Genomic DNA, 22,297 nt, shown 5'->3' on the forward strand with positions numbered 1-22,297 from the left:
ATCACAAGTTGCAGGAGAGAGAAAATAACAAACGCAAGCAGTGGAGAGAGAAAATCTGTTGCGACAGCAAGGAGAGAGAAAGCTACAGCGACAATAGTCAGGAGAGATAAAACTATGCTGGCAGCAGCTGGGGCCTGCAAATGCAACAATATGCTGACCTGGAAGGTTGTACGACAGCTGTGCAGGTGGTCAACAACAGTTGCCTGTGGCTAGAAACAACAGCAAACAGGAGATGAAGGGCTGGAAACAAGCACGAGACTGTAGATGTCAGCAAGGGACAGCTGAGATTGTGATGTCCTACGCGAAAGGGGTGTGGACAGCAAGCTGAAAACACCTGAAACCTGCAAAAATGAGATTAGGGCTGAATGGAGAGCAACATACTTATTTATAGAAAGTTTGGGCCCTCCCAAGTGGATTTGTGCTTAAGGAACACAGACACTCTCTAGAAACACATTTCTTTTAAATGAACAAGGTTTATTCATTAATTAAGCATATTTTGGGGTTGTTATAGTAAAGCTAATGCATTTTTAGCTCAATAATTTTCCCTATCAAGCTTTTGATCTTGGGGAAGAGTTGGTAGGATAGGAACCTTATGGTCCATGATGGCGTGAAACTCTGAATCAGCTACTTCGAAAGACATGGCCTCTAAATAGCTCTACATGAATTGGGTAGCCCTCTCTGACTCTCAAAAATCAACTTTCTAGGGCTTCCTTCACTCCCTGAACAAACTTTAACCGTTGGTGGCAATTAAAATCAAATATGTTCCAAAGGGTTGCAAATGTTGGGTTTGACTCGCGCCTATGCTCACAGAAGAGTGTCGGTGATCTCCAGTAGGACATTGGGGCACTTTTTACTCTCCGTACAAGAGGTTTTTTTTCCCTTTATTTTATGTGCCTATGTTACACAGTTTTAGGCACTTATCGTGATTCACACACTTCAAGTGTGAACACCCTCTTACAACCCTAAGGTTTAAGGGTTGTACTTTGTACTTCCACATACACTTCAAATTATTGCATTGGGTGTCGTGCTCTCGTACTCTACACTGTCTACTCCACTCTCAGCTGAGCTTTGATCTCTTTCTACTCTCACATTTGGTATCATAGCTCAGTCTCAGCTCAGTTGACCTGAGAGCCATCGACTCCAGCTCCTCTGCCGTTGTCAGCAGTTTCACCATCTCCAGCAAAACCACCAACAGGCAGGGTGCTATAGTGTCTCTCACATTTGCCAGTCTGTCTTGCTAGGCAGCACGTTCTCAGTCCTGCGTCGCCCTCCGACACATCAGCAGGCACTGCCTTGTCCCTGCCCTTTGTCCTACACCACCCTCTGTCTTGCGCAGCCCTATCAAAAAGCGTCGCACAATCCCTACCCTTTTGTCTTACGCTACCACATCAGCCTATCCCTATGCCTTGTTGCCCGCTCGCTCCAAACCTAACTGCACTGCCCTTGTGTCGCCCTTGCGCCTAGACGTTGAAGACTTGCTACTCCCGCTCGAGCAGCACCGCTTGCTGCTCCAACTCCCAGCGCCCGCCAATCCAGGTCTACTCCAACCTGCCAAGTTAGCACGCCAATTTTGCCAGCCACTAGTCCATACCGCCTTCAGCCACCTCCATGACAAGCTCAGTCCATATCAAAGGTAACAAATAAGAAAAAATTATCAATTAAGGTGCTTTTGCCTGAGCAAGCATTAGCAACTTCAATATTTGTTTAGGACACGATTACAACATGGATTTCTTGCATTTGGGCCCAACATTTTGGAGCTTTTGCAGTTAGCTCACTGATTGATACATGTACATCTGTGACAATCTAAAATAGACTAATTTTGAGAATTTTGGAACAAGAAATTTTGGGGCTTTTGCATCTATAGTGCTGTTGAGCATTTATTGCACCTTGGACTGCGTGCATTTTAGATAGTTTTGACAGAGTGTGCTTCAATTTGCTAATTACAGCAAGATACTACCTTGCTGTAATTTCTAGAAATTCTAAGATTTCTAGGTTGGTCCAGCTTGAGACATTGCTCTTTTACTTTCTGATCAACATTGTTTATCATGGCAAATCAGGGAGGTGATGTATTTACTTACGTATCCAAGGAGGATAGGTTGGATGGTAATAACTATTCACTCTGGTCCTTCATGATGAAGAATGTACTGATTGCGAAGAATGTTTGGGATTATGTCAGTGGTGAAGAAGTTAGGCTCAGAGTTGTGGCTCCTGCGACTCCTCCTCTAGGAGGACATGGATAGCGGGCAACTCAGCCTGTCCAACCTACTCCAACTCAGCCACTTTCCCAAAGATCAGCAGTACAAAAGGCATGGGATACATGAGATGCATAGGCTTTGTTGCTAATTGCATTGGCAGTTCAGTGGTCTATTACCCCTCACATTCGGTCTGCAGCTTCTTCAAGAGAAGTCTGGCTAACCTTGGAGCAGATGTTTGTTGGAAAGAATGAGACGCGCATCTCTTTCTTAAAGAAAGAGCTTGAGAGAGTGAAGATGGATGAGGGTGATTCTATGCAAGATCACCTAAATAAAATTTAGGACTTGAGTGAGCAACTTATGAATGTCGATGCGTATTTCTTAGATGCACATATGATATCTACTACCTTGAATTCATCGCTGCCCTCGTACTTAGCCTTTCATACGGCCTTGAACCTCACTATGAGGATTGCCCCACAACCACTTACTTTTCTTCAACTAATCAGTTTGCTCTTACAGAAACAGCAAACACGAAAGAACAGTGATGTGGATGTTATAGCCTCTGAGCAAGCTTTTATGGCACGGAAAAATGGCAAGGGCAGCCAAGTAAAGAATGCTCCGCAGAGCTCTCGGACTTCAAGCACTTCACAGGGCAATAAGAAACAAGGGGGCACACAAGCCAAGAAGGGCAAGTGCCACTATTGCAAGAAGCCAGGCCACTACATCAGTGAGTATAGGAAGCGCATAGCCAAGGAGGAGTCAGGGATGTGTGTTTCTGATGCACCTTCCACTGCTACTGAGTCAACATCCTTTGTTGCAAACAAGAACTATTATTTTTATACATGCAATTATGACTCTTATTGGGCTAATAGAGCATTTAGCTCTACTGAGGATGCACGCACATGGTTTTTTGGCAACGGTGCTTCTAGGCACATCACTTCTCGCAAATATTTATTTTCTTCAGTAATTGCAACCCCAGTTGGCAAGCCTGTACATTGTGCCAATAATGCATCATCCCCTGTTAGAGGTATTGGGGAGATTGTGTTGACAACCATTGATAGCTCTATTCTCCACTTGCAGGATGCCTTGTTTGTGCCAGGTATAAAGAAGAATTTGTTATCTATTTCCTCTTTGGCACGGTGTGGTTTGCAAGTCATCTTTGATGATGACATATGCATGGTAAGAGATAAGGAACACATGACTTTGGTTTTGACTGGTACTCTATGTCATGGGTTATATGAGTTGGATGCTCTTTTAGTTGATCAGTCGGCCTATTTAGTGTCCACTCTTACTCCTGCTATGTTACAGGCGGAGTTATGGCATGCTCGCATGGGACATGTAAACTATGGTAGCTTGATGCTTTTATAGCATACACAGATGCTTGATGGTTTACCTCTCTTGGAGAACCTCTTGAGCACTTATGCGAGGGTTGTATTTTGGGAAAAATGCATCGTTTTTCATTTTCCCATGATGTTACTTTTAGAGCCACTACTAGATTATAGATTGTACACTCAGATGTATGTGGCTCTATGCAGACAAAGTCATTGGGTGGCTGTTACTACTTCGTCACTTTTATTGATGACTTTACTCGTTTCTACTAGGTCTACTCTTTAGTGAAAAAGTCAGAAGTGTATGATGCATTTTTTGGCTTTTCTAGCAATTGTTGAAAACCAATTTGGTTGTAGGGTGAAGAGTCTCTATTGGGACTGAGGGGGGGAATACATGTCCTCTATGCTGAATTCTTTTTTGAAGCAGAAGGGCATTGTTCATTAGTACACTACTGCTTATACTCCACAGCAAAATGGGGTTGCAGAGAGGAAGAATCGGTCACTCATGGAGATGGCCAAATGTATGCAGAAAGCAAAGAGCTTGCTACATAGTTTTCGGATGGAAGTAGTTACATATGCTTGCCGTGTCTTGAATAGATGCCCCACCAACGCATTGAACAATATCACGCCTTTTAAGGCTTGGAATTGCCAAAAACCTTCTATTGGACATTTTCATACTTTTGGGTATCTTACATATGCACACATTCCCAAGGTACTCAGGAAGAAGTTGGATAACAAGACTGTCAAATGCACTTTTATGGGGTACAATAGTCAGAGCAAAGAATATGGATTACATGATCCTGTCTCTAAAAATGTGTTTGTCAGTAGGAATGTCGTTTTCGATGAAAATGAAGAATTATCCCTTGCTGGTTTTGACACGTATTAGGCTGCTAGTGATGTATTTGAAGGGCTGCTGCCCATTTCTTTCGGTGATACAGCTAGAGCTTCAACAAGCGAACTTAATGTTCAACCAGCTGCTCCATTGGGTAATGCAGAAAATCAGCCCATGGCTGATCTGAATATTCAGCATGGTGCTGAATCTGAAATTCAGCAAGAGCTTGTACACAATCAGGAGGCTAGATAAATGCCTATATGGTATTTACAAACTATGAAAGATAGTAATTTGGATGCTCCTATTGCTGGTCGTACTAGAAGGCAATCTCGTATGCATAATGGTGCACATACCATGGAGTTTGTTATGGCAGCACATACAGTTGATGATGAGGAGCCTAAATGTTTTGAAGATGCACAACATAGTGTGCATTGGATGGCAGCAATGAAAGTTGAGTTTGATTCTATCATAAATAATCAAACATGGGATTTAGTGTCTTTGCCTATTGGAAAGAAAGCCATTGGAACAAAATGGGTCTATAAGCTGAAAAGCAATGCAAATGGATCCATTGACAAATATAAAGCCAGGCTTGTGGCCAAGGACTATGCACAAAAGAAAAGCATTGACTATGAGGAGACATTGCTCCTACCTCCCGCATGACTACCATTAGGTCTATGGTTGCTTTGGCTCCCCATTATGGATGGACTGTGCATCAACTAGATATAAAGACTGCATTTTTACATGGGGAACTTCGAGGGGAAATGCATGTACAACAGCCCATTGGTTTTGCAGTTGAGGGATCTAAACACTTGGTCTGTAAGCTGAAAAGGATTTATATGGCTTGAAACAAGCTCCTCGAGCTTGGTATGCAAAGATTGATGCCTTTTTACTTAGCCAAGGGTTCATAAACAACTCATCAGAGTCTACCCTTCAGGTATGTAAAGAGGGGGGGTCCTTGCTATTCATATGTCTATATGTTGATGATCTTTTGCTTATAGGGACACATGTTGACAAGATTTCAGCATTCAAACAAAATTTATGGCAAACTTTTGAGATGTCAAATTTGGGGCCTTTGCACTGTTACTTCAGCATTCAATTCATTCATGATGCTAGAGGCATTGGATTGTCACAGTCAAGATACATAGGTAAACTTCTTGAAAGGTTTGGCTTACAGGATTGCAAGCCAATCTGTACACCAATGGAACCTGGACTGAAGTTGTCATTGCATGATGATAGTGACTTGTTTGATATCCACACATACGGAGAGGACAATGCAGATTCGAATGGATGGAGGTCGCAACCAACCTCGCGGCAGTTCATTCGACTGACCACGCCAGTGATAACGAGCAAGATGGCGTTTTCAACTATTTGAACTTCCTTTTGAGAACCAGTATATCACAAATTCTTGTCCAAGCCATAATTTGCAACTGCATTACACATGGCATTTACACATGCTGATCTAATGTGTAGTCAGCAATGAGCTGAAAAATGCATATAGCTGCTCTGCTACAAAAGTTTTTACTGCAACTAGCTCTTCTGGTTCATCAACAAAAGTTTTTACTACAAAAGTTTTTACTGCATCTGAATTGGGGCATCGTCCAGCTCATTTGGCTCTGGGTATAACTCCAAGATTCTCGATCTTGCCTGAGCCATAGAAATCTATGCAGCCCTTCCTCTCAAACAGCTCTGCAGTAGGACAGCCGCATTTGCTCTTTCCATCCTTCCCACCAAAAGGGGATCACATCTTGGAGTAAGTATTCTCCTATGTTTTCCCTGAACAATTCAAACTAGCATTACAAGAGCTATTCTACGAATTGTGAATGCGGTATAATCCAAGGAATTAAGCATGTCGCAAATCTCTCTAAGCAAGCAACAAGCAGCAATGCAGTTCTTGCAATTGAATTCAACCGATGTTTATGATCTTTTGTTCGTCCTTTGGATGTTTACCAGGTATGTTGCATAGAACCTCCGATTTGATTTTGAACTAGGTGCATTCTGAGTTTGCTCGGTCAATAAAGAATTTCTTCCTGTCAAGGAAGGAGTCACCACCTGCAAAAAGCAATCGTGGAACATGACGAGCAGGATGGCGTTTTCGAAAACGCAATTTGACTATCAAAAATCCTAAAGGCTAAAGGCTCGTGGAGTTTATAAAATTTAACGTCGAAGGGAACCAAAAGCCTTAAGCTTTTTAAGAAAGCCAAAAGCGAAAAGCGAAAAGCCTAAGGTATGTGAGAGTACTTGTGACAAATATATAAGGAGATGAGAATGGAGAGCAAAGGGCCTTCTCTCTCAATTCGAATTGTATCTTGTGAGAGAGGTGAGACTTGTTCTTGATCATCACTCACGTAACAATGTGAAAAGCCTCAGCTCGATGGATGAGAGTTCGAATGTCCTCGCCCTTCTTTTTGAGTACGGCAACAACGATGAAGAGGATGGAGAGAGAGAGAATCGAGAGCAAGGAATCAAGGCACGTAACGGTAATGAAGATGATGCCAAGATGGAGAGTAAAAAAGGGGAAGGAGCAGAAAGAGCAGAAGAACAATGCGTCGAAGACACTAGACCTTTGCAGTCACCCGAAAGAAAAAGGCAGGATATGATCGACCCAGTTTTTATGCCACCTCCTCCTTCAAGCAGGTGTTTGCTTGCTTTACAGGAGAAGTTCTCTGCTTATCTAGAAAAAAAAGTTAAAGAATCATTGCATTTCAATAAAGTTTTGAGAAAGTCACGAGGATATCGCAATCCTTATTTCATGGAACACCTTATTGCCTATTATCAAATTGATGTAATAGGGAGCTGTTTTGACAGGTCCATTTTTGACCCAAATGGCTTGGGTTCTTGTGATCTCTGTGATGCACTTGACTTGAAGCCGAGATTGGAGCTAAAACTCCAACAAGAAAGAGCAAAGAAAACCCAAGAAGAAAAGTAGATGGGCCTAGAGAGAGAGAGAGAGAGAGAGAGAGAGAGAGAGAGAGAGAGAAAGAGAGTTATTGTAGCATACAAAGCTCTGTCTAGTTCAAGATTTGAATGTTCTTTATAAGCTTGCTTTCTACATAACATTTCAAGAGTAATATATATATAGATATATATATATATATATATATATATACATATATATATATATATATATATATATATACATATATATATACATATTTCAAAGATTTAAAAGTTTAAGTAGATTGATAATAATTGTGATATAATGTTTATGATAAAATTTCTTTTTCTTTTTTAGTGGTAATGTTAAAATATATTGATAAAAATAAATAAATAAGTGTGAGGTACAAAGTCACAACTCAAAAATGACACAGCCATCCATTACATACTCAATAGTGTTGAGGAGACATATGAGGGCATACTTATGAGACCTAGTTCCAAAATAATACCCTTTGTAGGGTAAGCACTATTTACATTTCATCCCAAGTAATGAGCATTTTCTTTCATGATTTGAAAGGTCGAGGGCATGGCAGAAGCTTGGGATACACACCCACCTTTGCTTTAAGCTCATCCATAACGAATTGGGTAGCTCTCATCTCCTCTTCCACTACATCACTTTTTCCTTTCCCTTTTTGTTCGCCCTCGTTGAGCCAATTTTCATGTTGTTGTAGCAAGGAGTCTTCCACTTGCTTTATCTGCATCCATAGTTTGATTTTAGAGGTTCTTCTTTCTAGCATTCCAGATAGTCCATAGATATAATCCTCTTATCTAGTTCCAGAATATTGGTGGTATCCCATATATTCCCCCTAGTAGCACTCCTTTAACATTGTAATGGATAGGCTCCACATATGATAGAAAGTAGCTAAATCGTACTGAGTCTTTCTAGCTCCAAGGGAGAGTGAATTTTTATTGAGGGGAGAGAGTGAGTATTTGAGAGTATCTAAACCATGATTGCCAAAGGTTTTGGATAAGCTGGGAGCAGTCCCTTATTCTTACTTTGAATTTGCTAAAGGCTATAGCCAAGGGGCCCAGACTTTTCCACCTTGTGGACCCCTCAATTTTGAAATGGCTTATACTATTATGAACCAGCACAGCTAAGCTCTCTTTAGGAAAATAAAAACTTCATACTATCCATTTGGTGGCCAGTCTAGTGGCTATCAATTCCATATTGGGTAGGCCTAAGCCAGCCTTTTGTTTAGTTAGAGTGCATATTCTCCATGCAACCTTGGGAGTTGTTGATATTTATTGTGAGTTTGTTGATTAAGAGACTTTTGAGGTTATGGGTTCTGACTCTTGTTGTGATTTTGGTGTTGGTGTTGTTGACTTTGATGAGTCTTGTGAGTTGGTTTATGATGGTTTGAGTAGCCCTTATGTTTGTAGTGTTGATGATGTTGTTTTGAGTAGATCTGGCCTCATGCTTCTTGATAGTTGTTTGGTTGATTCTGGCAACAATGTCAAAGAAAAAACTTCATCTGATATATAGTCTTATGATTTCTTTGAGTTCTCCTAAAGGTTTTGATGTTGTTTGTGATGATTCTGATTGGGGTTTTGAGGACCCTAAGAGTGACATTGATGAGGATGTGAGAGAGAATTTGAGTAAGGCTTTGAAAAGAATTGAGAGTTTGAGGGAAGAGAGGTTTAAAACCAAGGAAATAGAGTTCGAAGGGGTTTGTGAGGAGGTAGTTGGGGATTTGGTAGTTAAGGAGTCTTTGGTTGAGGTTATTGTCCCGAAGTTGTTGCATTGTGAAGATGTTGTTTGTGATGATGTAGATGTGGAAGTTTCTTCAGTTTCTTGTGAGGTTGCTTGTAAGGATACTATGAAAGGTGTTTACCACTCTTTGTGTGTGAAAGACTTAATGGATTCTTGTATTGTTGATGAGCTGAGTGACGTGGGTGGGTGTCCTGGAGTGACCCCATGTGTTAATGTTGTTGGTTCTTATGGAGTTGTGAGTTCGGAGTTGACTCCTTTTGATGTTGTGTTTGATTTGGATATTGAGTTGGAAGATCCTTGCATAGTATCTTTATGAGAAGTTATTTATGATTGGATAGATAAAACAGTGAATGAGTTTGAATTTGGGAACAAAGAAAGGGTCAAAACTTTATTTAGAGACTCTAGAAGTAACATGTTTTCTCCTTGGGAGGATGAGTGGGATTTAAACATTTTTTAGTGTAGTTGGGATTTGAGAGATTTGAAACTTCGAAGAATTGTAGTGATTTTGATGAAAATTTCATGGATGAGTTTTGTCTTCCTGTAAAGGAGTTGTTTGAGAGAAATGTGCCATTTGTGTTTGTTGAGAAGATTGTGGATAGATCGTTGGATTCAATTTTTGATTGGCTCATAAATGTAGCATCACTCTATGAAAGCAACTGCTACACATGAATGTTTGCAGACTAGGGGAAGGGCTAAATATGTCGTGTTTTTGCGAAAACTGAAAAACCCCTAGTCAAATTGTAGTTAGGTTTACTTTTTGTTACCTAAGTTGTTTGTGTATTTGTTTGTTTTGTCATTTTGTAATTGGATTTCTTATGTTTATCTAGCTTAGGATTTGTTTTTCTCATTTTGTTTGATTTGTTAAGTGTGAAACTTAATAGTCTTGGTCAAGCTTGGTATTTTTTGGATAGGTTGAAGCTAAAGTTTGCTAGTAGCTGTCGAACATTGTGGAATAAGGTTTGTTTTCTTCTTGCACATCACAGGGATTATGGGTTCACAAACACTTCACATTGCACTTGTTTGATTGCACTACACTCGGGAGTAATCTCCTTTTCTTATGAAATACTACCATGCCATGGGTTGGGATTAAGTACGTTTTGCACCATCATTGAGCACTAGCACAACATGAGGCCTACTGCAGCTATATGCAGTAAATTTTAGATACACGTGCACTTAAGAGGGCACCTGTCATTGAGCACACACATTTCTTGCACACACAATATTTGGGATGTTCATCACAAGGTTAGGAACCTATGAGTGTGTAAGGTGGTTGGGTGAGCTAGAGGGTCATGAAGAATGCCGCCAATTGTGACATGGGTTGTTCTTATCTAGTCAACATCTTGAGGACCATCATTTTCTAGAGTGATTGTGAGAATTTGGGTGGAGTTGAGTATGTCATATTTTCTTACTGAGAGTTGAGAGGTGAGATTAAGGATTTAAATAATTAAGGAACTTTATTTGCACTTTGCATGATTCACCAGCACATATAGATAGGCTAGGCACAATTTCCCCAATGCATCCATAATTTTCGTGTGAAGCATCGAGTGATTGGTTGCATACCATGATCCGACTTTGCATATTTTTTAAATCACAAATGATTGGGCACGGAGTTCATTTCAAAAAACAATATTCCTACTAGGGCACACTGCATAAAAAATAGGTTCACATCCAGAGAATGTGTATTTTGAAGACTCAAGGATCAAAGAAAAAGGTCGTAAGTTTTACATCGTGGACGAGTATTTCTTGAAGAAAAAGAGGACATGTGTGCTGAAAGTATGTGCAATTACAATAACAATAGGCCAAGGAAGGAAATAAGTCATCCAAGATAAAAGATGGAGAAAAATGATGCGATTTACAAAAATCAATATTTTGCCTATTTTTCATGGATTTTTGTAATTCTTCCCACGATAGGTTGTTGACCAGATGCATTCCGATTGTTTTGAGTACCTGGATGACTATATTCAGAGTTCATATGACAAAGTTATGATCCAAACAAGTTGTAAAACAGGCATAGGTCATAAAAAACGAAAATAGTGAAAAGCTGTAAAAAAAGCAAAAGCCAAAATCATAAAAGCATTAAGGCTTTTTAGAAAGCCAAAAGTTGAAATAAAAAAGCCTAATGTATGTGAGAGAACTTTGAAAACTATATAAGGATGAGGAAGAGAAGAGTTAAGGGCCTTTTCCCTCAATTCCAATTGTATCATGAGAGAGGAGAGAGGAGGGTCACATGCGGGAGTGTGAAATCTTGTCGTGCTAGTTATGAAGTTGGAGAATTTGGATGTCGAAGCACCGAGTGTCGGCCTAAGATTATCAAGGTTTGAAATTTCCGTGATATTGGATTTGTCTTCAAAGTTTGTTTTTGGCCTTTTGTGCAAAGTGTTGGTGTTTTTTGAAATTGTTGAAAGGTTGTGTCATGCTCTATCCGGATTTGGGTTTTTAGTTGTTTGAGCTACAAGAGATATTATATGTTGTTTAGTTTCATGTGGTGTTTGTCAGAATATTTATTTTTTTTATTGTGTTGTGCATCCTACAAAGTTAATTTTCCCAAGCAGCACACCTTAACGTCTCATTATTGGGTTGTGAGTGAGGCTTTCTCTCGATCACCACTCGCGTAACACTGTGTAGATTGTTATTGCCCCGAAACTTGTGCCACATGTCACTGGCATTTTTGGACATGATGGTGCTTTTATGCCACCGCTTTTTGGGTGTAAAAGGAAAATTTTTAGCCTTTTCATTTTCACTTTAAATACTGCTCTTCTAAATGAGTGCATGGTTTTTTTCTGAAGAAAGGCAAGATAATCGTTAACACACTCAGGATCCTTTTTATGCAAATTTTTCTTCCAAGAAATTTGATTTCTCATTCGCAACCATATCCTGAACAAGGCATTGCAAGCCAAAAGTAAGTGTATTCTCAACAAGGCCCATTTATATTAAGGAAGCAATTTAATTTTCAGGTAACAAACTTATATTATCATTATTTTTCGGCAATCTTTGGAAAATAGTTCAATGAGTATTTCAAGGAATCAAAGATCATTAAATTTGTTATTTTTCATTTGAAATGACTGATTTTCGTATGAAATGCGAAATGTTATGGCTGCTCGAGTGTCCAAAGGGTCAATTCACCTTTCATAAGGCAATGTTGTTTTGTTTTGTACAAATTAACATGTATGCTATGTTATCCAAGCATTTGCAAATGTGGAGTATGATATATGGATTCAGACATCCAAGGTGAATGAAATAAATTGTCATTGTGGCTCATTGTTCTAGTTTCACATTGATGTCTTGCTCAAGTTTTCTTAGTGAGCATGTCATACATAGCTTAGACAAAAATTTTGGAGGTGAGCAAATGTGGATTCGTATATTGTTTCTCTAAACTTGTGTTGTTGTTTTCAGGGCTTGGGTCTATGAGTAACCAGGATGACTAAAAGAAAATTTTCTCTATAGGGAATGGAGGAAGAGGATCTAGAGGATACCTATGATGAGAAGCTCTTTGATTTCCTCCATGCAATTGAAAATTCATCCAAATTTGTTTACATTAGAGATATGCTTAACGTTTTTTTTTATTTGTAAGAGCTCTTGAAGGAACTTGAAGACAAAATAAAGTATTATAGGGAGTTTTCTGATAGGCATGTTGAAGACCTAGAGATTGAGGGATTTGTCCATTAAAGTGATGTAGTGGAAGCTACCAATGCTGCTAGAACAACTTTGCAAACAAGTTTTAGCCTTATTGATGAGGAATTCAAGAAGTGGGAAGCAGATTGCCCTTTTCATCGGAATCAACATCAATGTCTTCTTGTACAGAAGGATGTTGGATTTCTTGTATATCTTTAATATATGGATAGTTGTTCTTTAGACACAATACAAGAAAATAAGATAGAGGATATTGCAAGCAAATATAAAGAGGTTGAAGAGAAGAGGGAAATATTTTAGGAGGATGTTGAGAACCAATTAGTGCAGGGATTCGATGTTGCTTTGTTTAAAAGTGAGAACATTACAAAAGTGGAAGAAAATGAGATAGTGTTGAGTGCAAAGATTGAAACAGGTCCTCTTGAATGTGTTCCAACATTTCCCAGTTACCTCATTAATAAAAAGAGATATATATTGCTAAATGATGTCCAACACCTTTTTTATCTCAGAGAAGATTAGTGCTTGGCAATCCTTGTAGCATGGGGTCAAAATGATAAGAAATTTTTAGGTTATGAACAAGATTTGCTAGTAAGTCTTGATGTTGAGGGAGAGAATTTTCAAGACAGCTCTATAGCCTTGCATTCATGTATTAATAAGTTCGTGGAATATGAAAAGGGGGGGATACTTACAAAGGAAGAGTTCTTACAAATTCAACAGAGATTTGGTATTGATAACATGGGGTATGAAGAGAAAGTGAAGTCTCCATTAGAGGAGAAATCAAAAAGTTCAATAAATCTTTATGATGATAGTTTTCTTGAAGAAGATGAAAACCCTAAGGTATGGAAGATAATTCTAAGATATCCATTGTGGTTTATATTAGAGTATGTTATGCATTATAGACAAATATTATTGGATATTTATCTATTGACATCTTACACTATTGTGGTTTATTGTGCAGACAGAAATTGAAGATGCACACAACTTTCTTGGAACAGCCAAGGGCTCAAGGCCATTGAAGCTTGGCAAAAGTCAAGGCCTTGTTCATTATATTGGAAGCTTAAATAATCAAACAATTGCAATTTATCATAACAGATTGTCAAGCTCTCCAAGTTGCCATAATGATAGCTTTGAAAGCTATCTCCAAGGTGATTGAATCCCAATACTTTTTCAATAAAGGATCAGATAATATAATTTTGGTGGAGAAGGAAGAAGCTATAAGAGTTTTTGGCTTCATGCCTTGATATACTGGATCTAGGGCAAGATAGTTTGGAGTTCTTTGCTCTTATTTACTCTCCCATGTAGGAGATACCAAGAATTTGAAGCTTCTTCCAAGCTATAGGAAACAAGAGTTCCTTAAATGTAGAGGTCTCATTGAGTGGGATGAAACAAAAGATTTCTCTAGAGAACATAGTGAATTGCTTGAAACTAGAGACTCTTTTGCAAACAATAGAGTCAGACTAAAAGATGTCAAGGGTTTCTTGAAACCCATCCTTTTCCATCTCTTTGCCTAGTTTGTAACCATTCTGAAAATCTTTGCTTTGCAGAAGAGTTTAAATATCCCTCTTTTCTTCTTTGGGTGATAGTTTGTATAGTCCTTACTAAAGATGATGTATTACATGATGTCGTTACATCTTTGAGCTTGAATTTGTGCCAAAATTGTCTTTAGAACCATTGGAAGATCTCTAATAAATTGTTTGCTTTATATCTTCCACCTCCATGTCTTGTGTGTCTAAAGTATTTTGTTCTTGCTTGATAATGTGATTTTTCCGTACTTGGGTTGACCAGACAGATAGAGATCCATATTTCTTGATAAAATATAGAGTATGGTTGTATAAAATATGCTGCATAGTTAACAAATAAAGAAAGTCAATTAAAAAACCTTATATGAGTCAGACAATAAACAAACATACATATGCAAACTTCTTGCCAATAGTGAGTGAAGTGTTGATTATCCCAAGCTTCTATCATTGCCTTTTTAAAAAGATTCAATTGGTTTTTGAAGCCTTTGAGATCATAATCATTCCATTCAGTTTTATCACAATAAAAGAATACTTTGTCTAGTGTTTCCTAAGAATTGGCTTTTCTATTTTGAGCTTGTCTATTATCAACCTGATCGTTAACTGCATTATGTAGGGACTTCCACTAATTGTATCTAATAGTTGAGCCACCATTCCTAGAGTTTATCTTACCAAGTCTCCCATAAAAGCCTCGAAACCTTCTAGCCTTCACTCCACCAATAAATGGCTTTTTGGAGACACAATTGCTATCCTTAGACTTTTGAAGATCTTGTCTACATGGTGGTAATGTCTAAGTTTGTGCATTTCAAAATCTCACTTTCATCAATTTTAACCACTCCTTGTGCCTCTTCTAGTGATAAGTCATAGAATTTGATAATTAAATATTGTAGGGTGGGAAAGTCTAGGAAAATATTGTTAAATTCACTGAATACAACTTCCTTTTTCTTGCCCTTGAAGCTAGCCTTGATATGGAAAGGCTCACTTAGAATCTTTATCACTTTGTTATTCACTCTCTATATAATAGTTCTAACTTCAGATGGCCTTGGAAGTATGCAATTGCATACTTGTCCTTGATTCATATTTGATTGTAAAAGTTCGAAAAGTTGTATATAAGCATCTCGATTAATACCAATACTATCTAGTGTCTTCGGCACTAACTCACTATCCAAAGAATGATTCTTTATAAATGACTCCAAGCATTGTTTCTTTGCCTTTTTAAATGTCTTCTTCTCCAAAATATCTTTCGAAACTACTGAAGGAAGAAGATGATAATAGATGATAGAGAAGTCTTTTACTAGAGCTACAGAGATCATTGGATGATTGATCTATAGCTAAGGATGTGATTAGAAGATTAGATTGAAAAACTATGTGAATTAAAAATAAGAAGAAAAATGAAGAAGAAACTAGTAAGGGAGTGAGGATGAAAGAAAGAAGGGATGTGATCATTGGAAATAAAGAGGGGAGAGAGAATGGAGAGAAGTAATCAAACACACCTTTATGGCAGCCTAGATTTCTAGGTTTGATGTGACCATGAGAATATCATGACAATGACTTATTAACAAATTTTTATGTATTTACTTACCAAAATATAAATGTTTTTAAAAATATAAAAAATAATTTTATTTTCTAAAATATTTTCTCTCTCTAGGATCGCTTACATGGCATTTTCAAGACCTCAAAACTCCCCTAATGTATGACAATTGAAAAGTGAAGAGTTATTAAAAAACTATTTGTAGTGCAATGTGCTAATATAAACCATTTCATGGGATACGAATATGTGATGTCATCAATCTAAAAAATATTACCACACTTGTGAAGTAGAATTATATCATAGTTTCAAACATGCTAACATACACCATTTGGGATTCCAATCATGTGGGATAGCATAGATTGAAAGCACACAAGCATTCTTGTAGACTGTAATTATGAGTAGTAGTATTTTGTTGCATAGCTATTAGAAAGCATCATATTCCAAATAGAAAGGGGATAGATTGTTGCATTTTAATCCATCTACAAAACAACATAGCTCTTATAATAAAAAAGAAGTCTTGCACTTTGAATGACTATCTTTTTCCAAATTACTAGAATGAAAGAACAAATTTGTACACCTAATAACACTATGTGTACTGAAACCCCTTAAAGCCTTGATAAAATGCTTCAAAAATGATTATTATCATTAGTTGTTTAAAAGACTAAGTTCCCACATACAATCTTGTCAAATAAAATTGACCACTTTAGCCTTTATAAAATGCTTAAAAAATGATCAATGATCTATTGTTGTTAGTTGTTTTTCAAAAGACTAAGTCTCCACATTACAATCTTGCCATTTAAAACAACCTAATTTTCTTTTCAAGAGTCCTCCTACCTTGACTTGCAATGCTTGGGATGTAAAATGCTTAGCTCATTAGTAATATATCATATTGCAAATATAGATGGATCAATACTTTTAAGGTGCAAATGTTACATTGCATGACAATTAGGATACTAAAGCTTTAGCAAATAAGGTTAACAAGCTGTATGATTGCTGAAAATGCCAACATCATCAGCTTCACTTCCACAACATTTGAGACAATTCTTTGAAATCCTTCATTTGTATGATGTTGGTTGATTGTGGTGCTGTGGAGAGAGCATGCACTAACAACCATGGCATCCCTTGCAAACAGACTTGCAATTCAAGAGAACCTTCATCTCCATGTTCCTTGCCATGTTGCATTTGGTAGCTATCATTGAATCTTATATCTCCATCCAATCAAATATAGCTTCCCAATTTGGATGGAGCTAGAAATGTATTTGGCTTTTCTTGAAGCTTCATCAAAACTGATTGATGGATCAATAGCTCTACCATGGCCCAATCGATTGTCACATTGGTGGTGCTGACTGCAACTCTGATTTGATCCTGCAAGTCAAGATCCAGAAGTAAGGATTAGCAATTACCACACAAAAGATACATGACCTCTCTCTCTCTCTCTCTCTCTCTCTCTCTCTCTCTCTCTCTCTCTCTCTCTCTCTCTCTCTCTCTCTCTCTCTCTCTCTCTCTCTCTCTCTCTCTCTCTCTCTCTCTCTCTCTCTCTCTCTCTCTCTCTCAAACAAGAATGACTTGACAGCCCATCGGCTCATGCAAGAGTCCAAGAGAAGGAGAAGAGAAGCACGCCGAGAATAACCTTGGGAGATTTCTCCCTCCCATGCAAGGTATTCAACTATTACTGCTTCTTGCGCTCACTAATCAGAGATTTCTAGAGGACATCACAGCGCAAGTGCAACTTGTCCATGGATTTCTTAACAATGTAGTCGAGGAAGGTCCCAACCAAAGGATGAAGTCATCGATGACCACGGCACCTGCAAGAGCTCAGGGTGGGGGCAGTGGCAACCTCCTTCAGGCTATTATTGAAGGTGGTCACCACTTCAGACTGCTCACGATAGATTTCAAGTGGGGTTTTTTGTCCCACGTACAACTCAGCAAAAGAAGGTAGTAGAGGTGGGACCCACAGGGCAAAACGAAGGGATAATTCACCATTCATGATGGGATGATGTGCATCATAGCTTTGCCATCACAATCGCAAGCTTTAACCTGGTGGGGTCTACATCGATGGAGTTCAGCTTGAAATTTAGGATGTAATGCCTTTTAGTGAGCCTAAATATTAAATAATAAAAACGAAGCACTTTCAAAGTCTACCAACCCAAAATTGAAATACTTAAATTCCTCCCAGTTCTAATGAAGAAGTTTTGTTCTTCAAGCTCTTCCCCTCCTCCATTCAACATCATGCCTTCCTTCTCCATTCCTCTCCATTCTTTATGCAGTCCTTTTTTCAAGTTTCCTTTTCTAAGCTCCTCCCCTTCTCCATTCAGCAACAAGCTCTTCCCCTCCCCATGTAACATTGCAAATCTATCACTTCTACAATTTTCTAAGTAGTCCTTTCTTCAATATTCTTTTTTTGAAAGTCTTAGCAAAGTTTGCCTTCACACCTAAATATATTTTTGCACGTGTTTACACAATTCTTTATGATTTCCATCATTATCAAAGATGCCACCCCTACTATCACAAATCCAAAAATTAATGTTCCAAAACCCTCATCTAGTCCATTTGATTCCTCAAATCTTCAATGGGAGGCATGTACCAATCTGTCATCAAAGTTTGAGGTCCAAAACATTGCCTACATCCCATGGGATCGGTGGGATGATTTCATATGTGGTGAATCTCAAAGAGAGGATGCACCTACTGGCTTTCACAAGCAATGGACATCAAAGAACGCACCAAGTAAAATATTACGTTCGACGACAGATAGTCACATGCAGCTTATTGGGTAAATCCATATTTCCAAAGCACAATGTAACATACACTAATTAAGCATTTTTTCCCAACGTGGAGTAATTTTCCTAATGTTATGGAATATTATACTATATTATATACGTATTGGTGCAACTTTGGCCCCACTAATGTTTGTGATAACCCACCAACATTGAAAGCCCAAAAGAAGGCAGGCAAACACAGGGTTGAGTCCCAAACCTATGCTATAGGCTATCAGTGTCACTTTGTGACTATGCAACTATACCTTTGGCCCATAATTTGCCATTTGATTTATATCCAATATGAGCATGTTGATGTAAAAGGAAATGTGTGCTATGGTGCACTGTACAGAAGACAATCTAGTTCATGGATGGCCTTTGCACCATGGTTGTCAATGGGGATCCGATCATGGACTTGTGACATGCTTCACAAAGGGTTCATATTGCAACAGGTATTGCAACCTCACATACACACAATACAAAGGGGTGCTAGAGATGGTAGCTTTAAGACCACAAGAGATACTTTTCTTACATTGCAAAATATTCTGAATATTTCAAGCAAGTTGGAAACCATCACCTTGCAAATGGACCAAGATGATGCACATAGTGTGCACAATTGGGAAATCACAAATAAGAGCCAAACTGTTTTTAATCAAATAGTTGATGAAGCAAAAGGGTGTGCACTTGTGCTTGGTGTGCAAACTGATTGGCAACTAGAGATGGAAAAAACACATGGGGACAATGGATTGCTAGCAATGGATGCCACCTTTGGCACCAATAAATATAAGGTATTATATTGTAATTATTGTGTGCATTGAACAAATTTAATTAATGTTGACTAGAATGGTCTTTTGCAGTTTTACATATACACAATCTTGGTGTTTGACTCTCATCGAAATGGTGTCCCTATTGCCTAGATCATTACATCTTCTTTCACCATGGTTGACATTCGACTGTGGTTGGTGGCATTTCAAAATCAATTGCTTGATGTCAAAAAATCATGGCAACCTAATGCATTTATGGTCGACGATGCCTTCACGACGCCCTTGTAGAAATACAAGCCATTAGGTAAGCTATGCATAGAGATTAATTACTCTATATAATGTGTTATTTTATGGGACTTTATGTTTCATTGTGTATGGAATTAGATGTTCATTTGGGGACTCTTTGTATTTTGTTGGCAAAAGGGAGGTATTTGGTGTGCCAATATACCTTTGCATTTGGCATGTTCGACGAGCTTGGTTAAAGAATTTGATCAAGAAGGTTTCCAATGCCTTGAAACGAGCAGACGTGTTCAAAGCAATAGGTCAAATAATGAACATGCGAAGCCAAGCTAGCACCAATCAGGTGAGTATTGAGCGACAAGCTATGGACTTGGTGGAGGATTCCTTGCATACGTATAAGGACTTTGTCAAGTACTTTAAGGACCAGTGATGGCATCAATAGGTAAGGGTTTGTAGTTTAGCTAATACTTTTAGCTCTCTTATTTGACTAACTTTTATAATATTCTTTGCATTAATGATATACAATCCCCATCACTTTTATTTGATGATATGTCTGGATTAATGATAATGACATGTTTAATCTAAATTTAAATTAATAAAGAGCTTGGCACTTATTTTTTTCCTCCTTTCTTTTATCCCTCTCGTGTTTTTCCCTCCTTTCTTGTGGTAGCTCAGTCCTCTCTCTCTCTCTCTCTCTCTCTCTCTCTCTCTCTCTCTCTCTCTCTCTCTCTCTCTCTCTCTCTCTCTCTCTCTCTCATGAATACAGAAATTTGACCTTCAACAAGGCATCTAAGATCCCAAATCACATCCATATTAGTGTTTAACCCATTCCAAAAATATGTTATACAATTTGTTGATAAGGGATGGGACACTAGGACATAATGAAAAATTATATGTAAGATAGATCAAGACTAAAGCTTGTAAATATATAATTGCTACTCAAAATTTCATCCTTAGTTTTTATTTAGTAGATGGCATTATAATGGTGGTAGTTTGGTTGCTTTAGACCAAAATCTTGATAATTTTAGCAAATATCCTATAGTGGATTTTGATGTTTGGTACACTAAGGACATTATTGCAATCGTAAAGGTTAGATCATCATGTATGCTACATCAAGTGAGGATGGATTTACAGAATGAAGATATTGAAGTACCATACTTATTTGTTTTTCAACTTAATAACAAACAAGTAAGTTTTTATATCATATTATATCTAGTTAGGTGTATATGTGATTTCACTTTCTAATTAATAAATATTTGTAACATATTTTTAAAAATGATATCAACAAGGAGAGAGAATAATATACAATGTAAGGATATTGAAGAAAATATATATTTACTATCAATATAAAATACATGTACAAATTTTGTGGCAAAATTTTTCAGCCACCTCCATGACTTATACACAAGGGCTTACAATCCATGAAGCAAAGCTAATTTTTTTGAGAACTTTTCTTAGGAGAAGGGACATTCTTTCTAGGAGTCCTTTTGCCTATCTTTGATGCTTTGGTTGTCTTGGGTATTGAAGGCATAGCTTCATCTGTTGTAGTTACATGCACCTCCTCTCCTTCAATGTCCAAGCCCCCACTATTATCCATTATTGTCGGTTGTATACAACTGACCATTATGTACTTCATTAGCTTTGCTCTTATATACCAAACATGCTCACTTGTATAGTAATCCCTTGTAAACTATCATACATTTGTAAGAAAATATTTTTAGTTCATTGTTATTTTTTACAATGGACTATATTATTATCATCAATGGACTATTTTGCAATAAACCTCTATCTTAAAGTTTAGTATTTTTCACATTATCTTTATAAGTTTATCATCATTGAGATAAATAAACTGAACCAATCTTCTGGCATTTACAATTACTCTCCAGCTACCCACAAGAGTAACTATCAACTTGATGAGGACACTACAATCAACAATATAAAGTAAAACTATGAAACTTGTTTATGGTATTTTTTAGAATAAATTTTCTTAGTATGTTCGAACCATATTAATCAAGACCTTATTGCAACTTGTCTATATTGCATTGTTGCAAGTAAGTCAGAAGGCATGGGAGGCCTTTTCTCTAGTACTTCAATCAATCTTTTTACACTTGCATCAAGCTCACTTCTCATATAGTATGAGATAGATGGATCAAGAACCTCAATCTTTTGTTGTATATCAAAGGGGAGCTCATGCATTATACACCTAGTAAAGGAATGGAGATAGTAAGCATCACCATGAAAGTCTATTGCTAGAAAAATATAGTGCGTAAAAATAAATTTTGGTATACTATACCTCATCCCAACAACAAGAATAGAGTCATTTACTTCTCTCACTTTATTCTTGAGAATTTGAACACAATCAGAGTCCAAAAACACCATATCAGATCTTTCATTAATATCACCAGGTAAAAAGCAACAAACATTGAAGCCCTTAGGGTCAGCCCTTTCAAGAAGGGTAGATAACTCATCTTCAAAAGATGGGACTTGTTTTGCTTCTTTTTCTTCTTCCTTCTTTCTTTTACACTCCCTCCATTTATTTGCCTGCTCGTTTGTGGCCTTTTCCTCTTTGTCATGTTATCTTGTGTTCTTTCCATGGGTGAAATCTTCAACCTTAAGACTTGGATCATTTTTCTTCTTTCTATATAGAGGCACATTTAAAATATTGAAAGTCTTTACATAAAAAAGGGGGACTAGCTCAATGACCTTTGAAAACCTGTATCTCAATCTCTTGAGAATTATCATATCTTTATCCATAAGTGTAAGCATATGTGCATGACCAGCATAGATATAAGAATCTTGAAAAAACTCAATCAAAAAATATTATATAGCCTCCTGAATATAGTTAAGAGCTACCCTAGTCCATCTGAA

Source organism: Lygodium microphyllum, chromosome 11, assembly GCF_053477565.2.
Source record: "Lygodium microphyllum isolate KBCC chromosome 11, Lygodium_microphyllum_v1.1.10, whole genome shotgun sequence".
NCBI classification, from domain to species: Eukaryota; Viridiplantae; Streptophyta; class Polypodiopsida; order Schizaeales; family Lygodiaceae; genus Lygodium; species Lygodium microphyllum.